This window comes from Myodes glareolus, chromosome X (genome assembly GCF_982192425.1).
Source record: "Myodes glareolus chromosome X, mMyoGla1.1, whole genome shotgun sequence".
NCBI lineage: Eukaryota > Metazoa > Chordata > Mammalia > Rodentia > Cricetidae > Myodes > Myodes glareolus.
The window spans coordinates 61,017,626-61,023,970 of record NC_142053.1 but is presented as its reverse complement, the minus strand read 5'-3'; the positions used below and the strand labels follow the sequence as shown (position 1 = coordinate 61,023,970).

Below are 6,345 nucleotides of genomic sequence, written 5' to 3'. Positions count from 1 at the left end.
ACAAAATTTTAGGTGCAATATTATTTATAACACTTATTGATCTTATTTATCACATTCTTGAAAGCAATGATAATCTATGAATAAATTAATGCCTACATAGAATATGCTTAGAATTTTAGTCCAGTTTCCAGTAATTTATGAAATGTTGTTGAATTTCATCTATCATCCATCAAGGTATATTAGTAGGTTAGTTTCATTTCAAACTTATTTTCTTCAAATTCAACTTAGATGTCAACACAGCAACTATCTCAAAATATCTCCTTTTTCCATACCCATATAGTCTATCCCTTTCTTTATAATTCTTAGAAAGTATCTTACATTTTAATTTAAAATTAATACTTTTATTTAATTTTGTGTATATGTTTGCACATATGCCTGTCTGGAAATGCTTACAGAGATCAGAAGAATTGGATTTCCCTTGAGAATGAAACATAGATGGCTAAGAGATATGCAATATGAGTGCTCAGAACTGAACTCAGATTCTTTACAAATCAATTATATACTTTTAAGTGTGGAACTGTGTATCACTCCAATCTCTTTCTTCTACTTTCTGATAAAACAAACTTATGAATTCTCTGTTCAGAAATGGATGGAAATTGAAAACGCTTTTCTGAGTGAGGTAACCCAGACCCAAAAAGAGGAATATGGTATGTACTCACTCATAAGTGGATTCTAGCCATAGTTAAAGGTCTTTGGGTCTATAATTAGTGATCCTAGAGAAGATAGATTAGAAGGTGAACCTGAAGAAAATTTATATAGTTATCCTCCTGGATAATAGAACTAGGCAAGATTGCCAAGCAAAGTCGGGTGCATGGGGGGTGGGGGTGGAAGTAAGGGAAGATGGTTAGGGTGAGGGGAGAGGGCGAGAATTGGGGATGGCTTGGGGGAATGGGAGGAAGGGAGGAAGGAAGGATGGTTATGGGAGCAGGGAAGTTCATGTCGCAACTAAGAGAGCCATTCTAGGGTTTGCAAGAGGCTTGATTCTTGAGGGGTTCCCAGTAAAAATTAAAAATAAATAAATAAATAAATAAATAAATAAATAAAAAAGAAAACACTTTACTGAGTCAGGTAAGCCAGACCCAAAAAGAGGAATAAGGTATGTATTCACTCATAAGTGGATTCTAGCCATAATTAAAGGTCTTTGAGCCTATTATTCGTGATCCTAGAGAAGCTAAATAAGAAGGTGAACCTGACGAAAATTCAGGTAGTTTTCCTCCTGAAGATTGGAAACAGACAAGAGTTCCAGGTAACCAAGGGTGCATTGGGGGTTGGGAGGGTAGTTGGAAGGGTAGGAGGTTAGAGAGAAGGGAGCAGGGGAGGAATGGGAAATGCTCGGGGGACTGGGAGGGGGGGACGGAGGAAGGATAGATATGGGTTCAGGGAAGAATATATTTCAACTATGGAAGTCAGTTTAGGGTTTACTAGAGACTTGATTGTAAATGGGATCCCAGGTCCAAGGAGAGATCCCCAGATTATTCTCTGGACAGAGGAGAGGGTGCCTGAACTGGCCTTGGCCCATAACCATACTGATGAATATTTTGCTTATCACCATAGATCCTTCATCTGGCAATAGATGGAGCTAGAGATGGGGTCCCACGTTGGAACATTGGACTTAATTCCCTAGGTCCAACCGAGAAGCAGCAGGAAGAAGAACGTGAGCAGGGAGGGCAAGATCAGAGGGAACCTTCATCCGGCGATGGATGACGATGCAGACGGAGACCCACATTGGAGCACCGGACTGAGCCCCCCAAGGTCCAAAGGAAGAACAGAAGGAGGAAGAACATGAAAAAGCAAATCAGAACGGCAAGGGGAGCGATCACCCACTGATACAAGGCGACTGATCTAATGAGAGTTCACCAAGGCCAGTTGACTGGGACTGAAGGAGCGCTTGATCCAACCAGATTCTCTGGAGGAGGCTGGATTCTCTGAATGTGGCTGGCCCGAAGTCTTTCTAAAAAACCATTGACAATGACTCTGGGATTTGTTTCCTCTGCATATTCTGGATCTTTGGGGATCCAGTCTGATTAGATACTCACCTTCCTGGTCCTGGAGGGAGCGGGGAGGAACTTGAACTACCCACAGGGCAGGAAACCCTGACTGCTCTTAGGGATGGAGAGGGAAGAGGAGAGGGAGTGGGGGGAGTGGGAGGGTGTTGGGAGGAGGGGCGAAAATGGAAACTTTTATATTTTAATAAACCTTGAAAAAAAAACAAACTTATGAGCAAGTAAATTTTCTTTCTATTTTCATTATTTACACATAACACCTATTCATAAATATAGTTTATAAAAATAATAATTTAGTAGAATAAATGCTTTTGTTATTGTCAGTTGTATTAGAGACAGTAGTTGAAGGGGATCCCTGCATGTATTGGTCATGAACACTAACTGTGAAGAGATGAGAATGAAAACTCAGTTCAGATTAATTTGTCAGCTTGGATCAAACCTTCTACAGTTTGAATCCAGGCAGTTCATTGTAGGCATATGTGAATTACAATGCAATTTAGGAAAAAGTTTCCAGGGAACAATCATTGCCAGTTCAGGTGCAAAATAATGCTTAAGGAGTAAGTCCATAGACTCTCCTTTAAAAGGACATATAATCATGAGGGTAGGTTCTACAGCTAAAATCCTAGAATATGTTGTCTCTGAGATATCATAGAGGTTAATAATACATGTGGCATCTTCCCTAAGAATGGGTTCTATTAACTGGAAGCTAAAGATGATGATAAAAGGAAGATAGCATCTGTAATAAACATTTTGGTTAAGGTTTGCCTCTATAGCACAAAGTACATGAAGGTTTGCCTCTACAGATAGCAAAACGGTAACCACATCCACTCCAAAAATTCTGGGTGGAAAACAGGTAAATCCTTCTTTGAGATGAGGACCCTGTATATTTAACATTCTTCGTTACCTAGTGCTCAGTTGGTGAGAGGACCGTTGGTTCCCTATCAAGTAACTTGACTTCCCACTCACGATGCTGCTCAGGCTGTTCTCAAACTTAACAAAAGCTCAACACAAACTCTAGACTATTGAATATTCAGTAGATGTATATGTTGACAGAAGTTTCTTTCCTGCAGCCATTCAGTCCAAAAGAAATACACAGAGTCTTACATTAATTATAAAGTGATTGATCTATTAGCTCAGGCTTCTTATTAGCTAACTCTTACACTTTACATTAACTCATAATTCATGCCTCTGTTAGTAACATGGCTGCGTGTCTTTTATTAGAGAGGCATTATCATCTTGCTTCTTCTGCATCTGGGTGAGAACTGCTGACTGAGTCTTTCCTCTTCCCAGAATTCTCCTATTCTGTTCACCCTGCCTATACGTCTTGCTTGGCTAATGACCAATAAGCATTTTATTAAACCAATAGAAGTAATAAATCTTTACGGGATACAAGACCATTGTCCCACAGGTGTGTACTCTTCTGCTTGGCTTATTTTTTAATTTCAGTGTGAATGTCACCAGAACTTTTAAATCATATTTCAAACTTGTATATTTTCCTACAACCTTATTCTAAATTACCATATTTTTTTCATCCTAGAAAATATAGCAGCCTATTCTTTCTTTTCATTATTGTTACGTTAATTACAATATTAGAAGTGAATTAGAAATAGTTTTAAAATACAAATTAGGTCCTTGCTTACTTCTACTTCATCAAAGATTAAGCACTGAACAATATGAACTAATCCATCTCCATGTTTGTAAAACTTAGACTTTTAGAAAAAGTAATTAAACATTGTGAAATGGTAAAAAGTCTTCTGAAATGTTCAAGATTCACCAATTTATATACATTGTCACTGTAACCAATTTTTCTTTACATATAGTTTCATTATGCTTTCCTCCATTTCGCAAAGCAATATCGGATCATTCATTGCTATTTCATATGAGTTTAAGAGAAATTTCAGTAGAAAACAAGAATAATTATATGCTATCTTGAACAAGTAAGTTGTAGAGGAAAGAATCTTGTAACCCCAAACTTGATGAGCTATAATTTCGGGAATTTCTATGCATCTTGCTCTTTCATTATCACTTTCAAAAACATGCCACTAGTTTTTCAACCTATAATTCTTCTCATGTACAAAAACTATGATGAACCTTAGACAATTCATTATAGAATGCTTTTTCCTTTTCTCCTAAAATCAGCCTCATTGTACTTATCTTTATATACTCTGAGGCTAGTACAGAAGTTCTAGACTGTTTTCTGCCATTTGTTAATGAAAATTATAAGAAAAAATGATGCAGGCGTAGTCATAAATTTATAACTAAACCCTATTGTTGGAACCTAATGTCTTCTTTGGGGAAGGGCAAGAAGGCATGACATCAATGACATAGATACTAGAAGTCTAGTGAAAGAAATAAAGCAGACTCATTTATTTAGCAATGGGGCTTTTATACCCTCCCACTACCCAAGAGTTCCAATCCAGTGACATTGCATGGTCACCTGTCATTGGCAATGCATGATAAGAATCTCTGACAGTACCAGGCAAACTACAGGTTGGCTCCTCTCAGCCTGGTAGGCCTTGCCAACCTATATATTCACCCATTTTTATTTATTACATGGGTTCTCAGTGGGAGTCAGAGTTCTTTGCTCAGGCTCTGTTGACCCCACCTCAGGAGGGCTCAGCAACTGAACTGTGCCTGTTTTAGATTCATCTACCAAACAAACTTTTACCTGTCACTGACTACCATCCCTCAAAGAGCATCCATTCCTGTAAAGCTGCCTGGGTGAGGGAAATAGCAGTAGCCTTTTGAATTTCAGATAACCAGGCATGTATAACCTGCTGAAGAGGACTGCGAGAAGGATGCCTAAGACCCAGTAACACCTGAAGAGTCACTGTAGTGTTCTCATTGCTCTCAGGAGACATTTAAAGAGAATAAGGATTAACAACACTACCATGCTAATTAATGCATATATGATCATCCAGAAAAAAAAATCAAATATCCTTTGTATATTATGCCAGACTTTTTCAAAAATTAAGAGTCAATGACCATAACCCCTGTCCTTAAGAAATCAATTTGTTTGGGACTATAATGAGAGCAAGAAAGGGGTATATATACGTTGCCCATTCTTTGCTATACACCTTTATTAGTAGAAGCAGATTGATCCATGCCTGGGAGTACATCTCTTTCTGGGACCCATATTGGAGTTGTGCCAGTGTGAGGAAAACCACATGCATACTTTTGCCCATGAATTAGCGAGAGAATGGGTGGCTGCATTAGAGGAAGAGAGGCTCTCTCTTTCTAACCAACAGCAGGAATATGTTTCTTGCCAGAGATGCCCAGTGCTTTTAGGCTGAACTGAGGCCCTTGTCATCAAAACTGAGAAAGTTCATATGGAAATGTGTCTCTGTTAAGGAAAGATGAAGATCTCTTCTAGCCTCTGGTGAGATACTACTGACCAACAGCACCTTAAGAGCCCTATTGGTCCTTTCCACAATGTCTTGTCCCTGTAAGTTTTAGGGCATGCCATTGGTATGGGAAATCTTCCAGGACCCCAGAAAGACATTGAATTGTTGAGAGGCATAGAGAGGGCCATACAAGTTGACACATAATCACATACACTTACAAATAATTAAAAATCAGATAGATATATCAATATGTAATAATATTCTACCAAATATATTTCTCACATCTGTCTATCTATCAATTTTATCTAACTATCATCTGTTTACTTTACCTCTCAGTCTGTCAATATATCCTTAATTTGCTTCTACACCTTGGTGGTTCAGAATAAAGCTGCCTTGTACTCATATGCATGACTAACTGTCCAAGCCAGTGCTTTTATTTCCTAGGCTATATTCCCAGCCTAGAATCTATGAGTGGCCCAATGGCATCATTATGAACCATTAGAATTGATGTTGTAGGGTCCCATCTTCCTTCTAGAGACTTCAGAGATTGCTGTTAGGAAAAATTTTTGTTCACTGAGGAAATGTAAACATTGTTAATATCAAAATGGAAAGTTTAAATTTTAAGGTAAATTTTTAGCCAAAGAAATGTACTAAAAAGTCAAAAATAAGTAAGGCAAGAAATAGAATTTTGGAGAGATAACAGAGTTTTGACAACAGTAGTCCCTAGAGTTTTGGTTTTCTTCTATTCTACACCAAGTGACTCTTCTAATATGTCACATAAACTCTATTTTTTTCTTCTAACAACATTATTGGATTTTGAGAAGGAGAGAGCCATGTTCCGACTCCGAAGCCAGCTTTGATTTTAATTAAGTCAGGACTGCAACTTTTCTGAGAAGAAAATATTTGTACCATAGGTCAGACATGCCTTTGCTTAATAATTTTTTTTTCTGGATAGTTCTCCCTTCTTTAGTTATCTAGATGTCCAATGTTTTTGACTG

The 6,345-nt window shown here is 38.0% G+C and overlaps 1 non-coding gene across 1 annotated transcript; it reads right to left on the bottom strand.

Annotated features, from left to right (window-relative positions):
- Positions 1–4,090: 4,090 nt before the first annotated feature.
- Positions 4,091–4,212, bottom strand: LOC125389526 (small nucleolar RNA SNORD22). The gene has a single exon (XR_007228475.2). It is a non-coding gene; the product is annotated as a small nucleolar RNA SNORD22 (small nucleolar RNA).
- Between the last annotated feature and the right edge of the window lie 2,133 nt (positions 4,213–6,345).